We start from the raw sequence: 9,757 nt of genomic DNA, 5'->3' as shown, positions 1-9,757 counted from the left end.
CTAATATCTCACACTTTATATAAAGATTCTTTATAATCTCCCAACAACAAGTTGTGAAGTCCTTAAAAATAAAAAAAAATAAACGCTGAGAACACAAAGTACATAACTTCTTCAATAAATTGGAAGTTTCTGATATAGCTATAATCAAGAAAAGAACTGTTAGTGTTGCAGATGACATGATACTACACATAGAAAATCCTAAAGATGCCACCAGAAAGCTACTAGAGCTCATCAATAAATTCAGTAAAGTTGCTGGATACAAAATTAATACACAGAAATCTGTTGCGTTTCTATACACTAACAACGAACTATCAGAAAGAGAACTTAAGGAAACAGTCTCATTTACCATCACATCTAAAAGAATAAAATACCTAGAAATAAGCCTACCTAAAGAGGCAAAAGACCTGTACTCCAAAAACTATAAGATGCTAATGAAACAAATTGAAGCCCACATAAATAGATGGACAGATATACCATGTTCTTGAATTGGAAGAATCAGTATTGTCAAAATGACCGTATACCCAACACAGTCTATAGATTCAATGCAATTTCTTTCAAAATACCAATGGTATTTTTCACAAAACTATAGCAAATAATTTTAACATCTGTATGGAAACACAAAAGACCCCAAATAGCCAAAACAATCTTAAGAGGAACAGAGCTGGAGGAATCAGACTCCCTGTATTCAGACTATAGTACAAAATGACAGTAATCAAAACAGTATGGGGACTTCCCTGGTGGTCCAGTGGAATCCACCTTACAATGCAGGGGACACAGGTTTAATCCCTGGTTAAGGAACTAAGATCCCACGTGCTGCAGGGCAACTAAGCCCACACGCCACAACTACTACTATTGAGCTCATGTGCCTCAACTAGAGAGCCTGCGTGCTGCAAATTACAGAGCCCACACACCCTGGAACCCATGCACCACAGCTAGAGAAGAGAAAACCCTCACTCCACAACTAGAGAGAAACCTGCACACCACAATGAAGAGCCTGTGTGCCGCAGTGAAAGATCCTGCATGTCTCAACGAAGATCCCACATACCACAACTAAGACCCGAGGCAGCCAAAAAAATAATAATAATAATAATAATAATAAAAATAAAAATTCAAAATAAATAAATCTTAAAAAAAACTAGTATGGTACTGGCACAAAAACAGACATATAGATCAATGAAACAGAATTGAGAGCCCAGAAGTAAACCCATGCACTTATGGCTGATTAATCTACAACAAAGGGTATGAGAATATACAATACAATGGAAAAAAGACCATTTCTTCAATAAGTGGCGCTGAGGAAACTGACAGCTACATGTAAAGGAATGAAATTAGAATATTCTCTAATACTGTATACACAGATAAACTCAAAATGGATTAAATACCTAAATGTAAGACCAGAAAACATAAAATTCCTAGAAGAAAACATAGGCAAGATACTCTTTGACATAAGTCATTTGACATAAATGTGTCTCCCCAGACAAAGGAAATGAAAGTAAAAATAAACAAATGGGACCTAATTAAACTTAAAAACTTTTGTACAGCAAAGGAAACCATCAGCAAAATGAAAAGACAACCTACTGAATGGGAGATAATATTTGCAAATGATATGACCAATAAGGGTTTAATATACAAAATATATAAACAGCTCATATAACTCAATAACAAAAAAAGAAACAATCCAATTAAAAAGTGGGCAGAGGGCCTCCCTGGTGGCGCAAGTGGTTGAGAGTCCGCCTGCCGATGCAGGGGATACGGGTTCGTGCCCCGGTCTGGGAGGATCCCATATGCCGCGGAGCGGCTGGGCCCGTGAGCCATGGCCGCTGGGCCTGCGCATCCGGAGCCTGTGCTCCGCAACGGGAGAGGCCACAACAGTGAGAGGCCCGCATACCGCAAAAAAAAAAAAAAAAAAAAAAAAAAAGTGGGCAGAAGACCTGAATACACATTTTTCCAAGGAAGACACACAGATGGCTAATTACATTGCTAATCATTAGGGAAATGTAAATCAAAACCACAATAAGATGTCACCTCACACCTCTCAGAATGGCTATCATCAAAAAGACCACAACTGGGCTTCCCTGGTGGCGCAGTGGTTAAGAATCTGCCTGCCAATGCAGGGGACACAGGTTCGAGCCCTGGTCCAGGAAGATCCCACATGCCACGGAGCAACTAAGCCCGTGCGCCACAACTACTGAGCCTGTGCTCTAGAGCCCACGAGCCACAACTACTGAGCCTGTGAGCCACAACTACTGAGCCCCCGTGCCACAACTACTGAAGCCTGCTCTCCTAGAGCCTGTACTCCGCAACAGGAGAAGCCACTGCAATGAGAAGCCTGCTCACCACAACGAAGAGTAGCCCCTGTTCGCCGCAACTAGAGAAAGCCTGCGCGCAGCAACGAAGACCCAACTCAGCCAAAAATAAATAAATAAAATAATGTATTAAAAAAATAAAAAAATAAAAAATACAACAAACTAGTGAAAAGAACAAAAAAGAAGCAGACTCACGGGAATAGAGAACAAACTAGTGGTTACCAGTGGGGAGAGGGAAGAGGGGGCAAAGTAAGAATAGGGGAGTAAGAGGTTAAAAACTATTAGGTATAAAATAAGCTACAAGGTGGTGGGAGTTGCAAAATGATAGAATCTCTTTGGAAAACCATTTGTTAGTTTCTACTAGAGTCATGCTTCATGATACAGCAGTTCCACTTTTTATCCCCCAAAGAAATAAATGCATATACCCTCTCATTTGTACATTATATTCATAGCAGTTTTATTCATAATATCCAGAAGATGAAACAATGCAAGTGTTCAGCACACAAACAGATAAATAAACTGTGATAATTTACATAATGGAATAGTACCCATCACTTAAAAACAAGATGGCTCCAACACAAGATGGAGAAATCTCACAGATACTCTATTGTGTGAAAGAAGCCAGGCACAAACGAGTTCTAGTATGTGATTCCATTTATATATAGTTTAAGAACAAGCAAAACCAGAAGATGTTTTTAGAAGTCAGAACAGTGATCAACCCTTCAGGGAAAAGAGTGAAAACTGCATGAGAGAATCTTATAGAGGGCAGGAAATATTCTACAGTTTTATCTTAATGGTGGTTATTCAGATGTATACATATGTAAGAATTCAAACTATAATGCTTAAGATTAGTGCACTTTATGCACTTTGCTATATTGTATATTATTTACTCACTAAGTAAAATAAAGCTGGTCAGATCTGCAATCAGTCAATCAAGCAATCAGTCAATAAAATAAGCTACAAGGGTATATTGTACAACACAGGGAATGTAGCCAATATTTTATAATAACTATAAATGAAGTATAACCTTTAAAATTGTGAATCACTGTATTGTATACCTATAACTTATATAATATAGTACTTCAATAAAATAAATAAAATAAAATAAAAACAAGTAAATGCTGAGAGCACAAGGTGCATAACTTCAATAAACTGAGAGTTTTCTGATATAGCTATAATCAAGAAAAGAAACTCCTGAAATAGTAACTAAAAATTAACTCTGCATACCCTATATGTTTCACATATGTCAATAAATTATAAGTCAGATGAAATCCAAAATTCTGTTAGTTATTTTAAAAGGAGGAGAGAACATCTAGATCCTGAGCTATTTTGGAGTTACAGCAATTGAGATACCAGTTTTACGTGTACAATTGAGAGGCTTCATCTCCCTGCCTTGCTCCCACCAGATGCCTTTATCTGAACACTCTTCATGGGACAGTGGGAAAAATGGAGAAAAGGATGGTCATTTGAAACTGTTTCTTCGGATTCCTTGGCAGAGGAACAAACTCACTGCCTAAAATACCAGAAATTTTCAATGAGGCAATAATACATCTTTTTGATATGAGCCACGGTTACTTTCAGGTACTTAATACATTTTATTTGCTGAAAGAATAGGCCTTATTAACAAATGCTTTTTGGTGTTATGTTTATATCCTGATGCATAAAAACATAAACTCTATCTGCTAACTATGGGAATTAACTTGCAAGATTTGAAAGGATTTAAGATTTTTAAAAAAGTTTTAGGTAAAGCACAACAATGTAATTTTTAGCCTACTGATTAATTCCAACACCTGAGGTTATGTTTCCTACAAAGATCTATGCTTGGACTTTGGATTGTAGATTTTCCACACCCAGCGCTTCTACACCATCCAATTCTCTGGAGGCTATTTCATAGGCTGCTAGAATCTCTTGGAAGGAGGTAAGTTAGTCCATGTTTTATTTCAGGAGTTCTAGTAACTGAAGTGATAAGAACAGAAAACTCAATAACAAGTTTCTTTCATTATACTATTTCAGGTGTTTTCACCCACACTTCTTTTTACCCTTAGTTCCCAATATTATTTCTTCACAACTTTTGTAAGTTGCCCTAAGCAATAAAATAAGAAAAGTCTCAAGATATGGTCCATGTGTTCCAGGCAGTTTACATATAAAACAGTTAGTAAGACCACCTGAGGCTTGGCTGAGCCTTTCCAATGGGATTTGCCTCAGCTATGCTTTAATGAACAAACTTGTGATCAGTGGCTTATAAAGTACTCTTGATTTGCACACCATTGAACAGCTTGGTCTACCTTCAGTCTATAATTTACTTCTGGAACTCCAAAGTGGTTTGACTGAACTGTCATTCTGGATAAAATGAGCTGTGTAAATAGCAGGTAAGGTGGAGACTGCCTACTAGATTCTGTTCCACCTTTTTAAATTATAGAGTTGCAGGTGAGCCATGGTTTACAGGCTAGGAGTGCTATTTTCAACCCCCCTGACAGCTAGTTATGGCCATGAATCTAAGGTCTCCCTAATAGAATATAAATGGAAGTGATGTGTGCCATTTCCTGATTCAGACTGTGAAACACTATATGTAAACTCCTCTGTGCTCTTTCCCATCTCCAGGAGTCAAACATGAACCATCCTGGGACCAGGTCTCAATCATGTAGGTAAGTAAAACAGCCTAGACTATGGAGGAGAAGCAAGAGTCATTCATTCTTGCAGCTAATATTTACTGAAAGTCTACTCTAGGCAGTCAGCATTCTAAATTCTGGGGATATGTCAGTGAACAAAAGAGATCAAAGTCCCTGCTCCTTTTGAGCTCAAATGGACAATAAAAAAATAAGTAAGTATCATGTATTGTTTGTTAGAAATAAATGTTAAGGAGAAAAATAAAGCAGGGAAGGGAGATTTGAAATCTTGACTGGATACTAGGCAATTATAGGAAATTAAATGTGACCAAATAGTGGTGTAGACAAGGCAATGGGAGGAGGAGCTGTTGCATTCTGAATGTATGTTGAAAGTAGATCCAAGGAGATTTGCTGGGGGACTGGAAATGGAGTGTGGGAGAGATAAAAGAAAAAAAAGGAGATAAGGTTAACGCCAAGACTTTTGGCTTGAGGAACTTGAAAAATAGTGTTGCTGTTAATTTAGATTGGGAAGACCATAGGAGGGTTTGGAGGGAAATATCCATAACTCAGTTTTGGATATCAAGGTTGTGGTGTCTATTAGACTCCAACGGAGATGATCAGTGACCAGCAAAATATGGGTTTGCAGTTCAGAAGAGAGACCCAGTCTACAAGTATTCATTTGGGAGTCACCAATATTGTTGTTATTTAATACCATGAGACTGGATGAGATTACCTAGAGAGTGAGTGCTACAGAAAAGTTGAATGGTCCAAAGACTGAAGCCTATACCTTCAGAGGTATGGTTGATGATGGACAACTAGTCCCACCCCCCAAAACTGAGAAAGAGCAGCAAGAAAGATAGGAAGTACACCAGGTAAGTGTGATGTCCTGATAGGCAAGTAAAAAAAATTAGAGGGATGAAGAGAACTTGGATCTCCAAATGACTATGTGGGGCAGAGCAGCCCACTTGTTCACCCTGTGGGACTCTTAAATGAGAGAAGAATAGACTTAATTATTTTTAGTCCACTGAGGTTGTTGAGTCTCTTTGCTACAAAATTTTAAACTTTTCCTCTAATACTAGATATATAGCAAACAGTATCACCAGATAAATCTTTAACAACAAAATTAATATTTATAAAAATTTTTCAAACGTTAACTTTGAAATGTGTGTGTGTGTGTGTGTGTGTGTGTGTGTGTGTTTGAAAGGTTTGAACATTTTAATGATTTAAAAAAATCATTTGGAGTTAACTTTACCACCAATTTTCTGGTCTTAGATTTAGAGAAGGACTTGTTTCTGGGCAAATAGAATCTATCTATCTATCTATCTATCATCTTTTTAGTTTATTTCTTGAGAACTATCCAGAGGGGAAATTGAGATGGTGAGAAATGACTGATTTGAAGAGCCCTTTTTGTGAACTTTGACCTTAGTTATCCTATGGTTCTGTTGTATTAATTCTCTTGACTTTCAAAGGTCAACAGGTCTACCTCCTCAACCAAGTTCTACTAATAGTTCTGCCTGGAGGACTGAATGGAGACAAATAAACTCATTTTGACACCCACGAATTTGTCACGTAGTAGTTTTCAAGTTTTGTTTCTGTGCCTAGGTATTTTACAGTGGGCACATATACACGACCTAATGACTAAATATTATATGAGGAAACTAAGATTTTTACCCAAAGTCTATTTGCTGTTATCCTTTTCCTCCTACATCCTATTATTATCTCTTAACCTGAAAACTATGAGGATCTTTGTCACTGTTTTATAGCAGTGCTGATTTTTTACCCCCATAATCTTCCCTTCTGCCAAATAATTTCTGGCATGGTCCCAGTGTTTTTCAGGATCTAAATGCTATAAAGCAGCTCCTTTAAAGGATGACAGAGAACCCAGCAACAAGAACAAAACAGAGCAACGTTGCAAATGCAAAGCTGATTTTATAGAACGTATACTAGGCAAACCTTGAATAGTAACCACACCTTTCGATCTGGCCAAAATGGAAAGATCCTACCTCAGAGAAATAAAGAGAATAAAATGTTCTGAGTAGTAGACTGTCAAATTTCTTTACCTTCTATCCAAGATCTGCAGATTTCTAGAGTTTAAATGACATCATATATCATAAGCTGACACCTGGGTTTAGTGTCAGCTTAAAGACACACCAGCTGTGGACCTCGGGCTTCGAGGAAACACCAAAATTAAGGGAGTGAACAAAACTGAAGGCTAAGGGGGAAGCCCATTCAGTGTGCTAGAAAATGATATCTTTTCAGGTTGCTGAGATTGAAGGGGTCAGAGCATTTCTCAAGCTCAGCTTCTGGAATCAGAAACATGGAAGTCAGGAGAAGAGACCAAGGGTCACCAATTGAGTACTAGCAAGGAGGGTACACTCCAGAGAGATTATCTAGAATAGGTGTTTGCCAGTAACCACAATGGGCCAGATGTGGGATGATCCTTGAGTGGGTGCACTCTGCATATGAGATGATAAAACTTATCCCAGAATTGTTTGATTCTTCCTTCATGTGTAAACTTATTCTGTCACTCATTCAACAAGCACTTTGACGCGAAAGACACAGAACTTGGCAGTGGACATAAAATGCTAAGCAGAGTAGACCTGATTCCATCTTATCCTCATGGAATTTATAATTTAGTAGAGACCACAGATTTTAATCAAATTTATTTAATTTACAAACACATAGTGGTTACTATTTGCCAGTTACATTGTTTTAAGCACTTTATAAATATTAACTTTTTTTTTTTTTTGTGGTACATGGGCTTCTCACTGTTGTGGCCTCTCCCGTTGCAGAGCACAGGCTCCGGACGCGCAGGCTCAGCGGCCATGGCTCACGGGCCCAGCCGCTCTGCGGCATGTGGGATCTTCCTGGACCGGGGCACGAACCCGTGTCCCCTGCATCGGCAGGTGGACTCTCCACCACTGCGCCACCAGGGAAGCCCAATATTAACTTATTTAATACTCATAACAGCCTGTGAGGTAGGTATCACTATATTAACTTAATTTTATAGATGTATAGTGAAAACTTGCCCAAGGTCACACAGCTAGTGCCTGTTAGAGCAGGATTTGAATCTAGGCTGTCTGGAAGTGAGGTCCATGCTCTGAAACATTCATTTACAAAGTCTCATCAGTGTTCTGTAGGAAAACTGCAATAGGGTGCAATAACAGCCTCTAACGAGGGGATCTTGATCTAAGTTGGGGGGAGGACATGAAATTAGACCAGAAGTTCACAGAAAGATGTGGTCATTGGTGTCAAGTGCTCCAGGTACTTCAAGCGATATGCAATTTAAAACAGGGCACTGATTCTTGCAATAGGGAGGTCAGTGACCAACATGGTAAGGACAGTTTCAGAAGATACATTGCTGGCAGCTCAGAGTTAACTGTTAGAGCTGCTCAAGAAGGAATGGGCTGCTCGGGGAGGTGGGGAGTTCCTCCTTATGTAGATTTTATGCAGAATAGGCTAGAAATCACCTACTACAGGCTTGGCACATAGTATGTGCCTAATAAACATATACTTACTAACTGGTAGGGAGTATTGATTTGATGATTCAACCAGATAACCTATAAGATCTCTTCCAACCTTATTTCACTATTCTGAATTTGTGATAGCATAGTGGATTTGGCTATCCTGAAACTTCCCTTTGCCCAATCAAAACCCTGGGAATCCAATTTGCATAAAGTTAATGTCCTAATCTAAAGGAAGGATACTCTATATCTTTTGTTAAAAATTTTAGCATGGGCTTCCCTGGTGGCGCACTGGTGGAGAGTCCGCCTGCCGATGCAGGGGATACGGGTTCGTGCCCCGGTCCGGGAAGATCCCACATGCTGAAGAGTGGCTGGGCCCGGGAGCCATGGCCGCTGAGCCTGTGCGTCCGGAGCCTGTGCTCTGCAACAGGAGAGGCCACAACAGTAAGAGGCCTGAGTACCGCAAAAAATAAAAATAAAAAATAAAAATTTTGGCATGACTCTTATGGTAGTTACATATATGTTACTGTATGAAATCAATAAAATTGTATTTATTTAAAGTAAATATACAGCCTTGACATTGATTTTGACCTGATTTTGACCTGATTTTCCCCATCTTTTTTTTTTTATAAATTTATTTATTGATTTATGGCTGCATTGGTTCTTCGTTGTTGCGTGCGGGCTTTCTCTAGTTGTGGTGAGAGGGGGCTACTCTTCGTTGTGGTGCGTGGGCTTCTCATTGTGGTGGCTTCTCTTCTTGTGGAACACTAGGCACACAGGCTCAGTAGTTGTGGCTCGTGGGCTCTAGGGCACTGGCTCAGTAGTTGTGGCACACGGGCTTAGTTGCTCCGCAGCACGTGGGATCTTCCTGCGCTAGGGATTGAACCCGTATCCCCTGCATTGGCAGGTGGATTCTTAACCACTGTGCAACCAGGGAAGTCCCAATCTTTTCTTTTTAAAAAAAAAATTATGTATTTGGCTGTGTTAGGTCTTAGTTGTGGCACGAGGGATCTTCGTTGCAGCATGTTGGATCTTTTAGTTGCAGCATGCAGGATCTTTTAGTTGCGGCATGTGGGCTCTTAGTTGTGGCATGCATGCGGGACCTAGTTCCCTGACCAGGGATCGAACCTGGGCCCCCTGCATTGGGAGCGTGGAGTCTTAACCACTGGACCACCAGGGAAGTCCCATCCCCATCTTTTCCTAATGAGTTGCATTAGCAAAAAAGGGTAAATAGATTCTAGAAAACACACACAATGGTTGGCTGCAAATCCCATTCAAAGATTTACAGTATTTATTGCTCAATTCTGTTCCAAAATATATACTTTGCTCACATTTTGAAATGTTTGACTTCAGGCTATCACACACGCTATAATCCTTGTCC

General features: G+C 39.4%; 1 non-coding gene across 1 annotated transcript; it reads right to left on the bottom strand.

Moving 5' to 3' along the window:
- Positions 1 to 9,483: 9,483 nt before the first annotated feature.
- On the bottom strand, positions 9,484 to 9,556 carry TRNAW-CCA (transfer RNA tryptophan (anticodon CCA)). The gene has a single exon. It is a non-coding gene; the product is annotated as a tRNA-Trp (tRNA).
- Between the last annotated feature and the right edge of the window lie 201 nt (positions 9,557 to 9,757).

This window comes from Mesoplodon densirostris, chromosome 1, assembly GCF_025265405.1.
Source record: "Mesoplodon densirostris isolate mMesDen1 chromosome 1, mMesDen1 primary haplotype, whole genome shotgun sequence".
Classification (NCBI taxonomy): domain Eukaryota; kingdom Metazoa; phylum Chordata; class Mammalia; order Artiodactyla; family Ziphiidae; genus Mesoplodon; species Mesoplodon densirostris.
The sequence above is the reverse complement of the archived record's forward strand: the minus strand, read 5'-3'. Positions and strand labels throughout refer to the sequence as shown.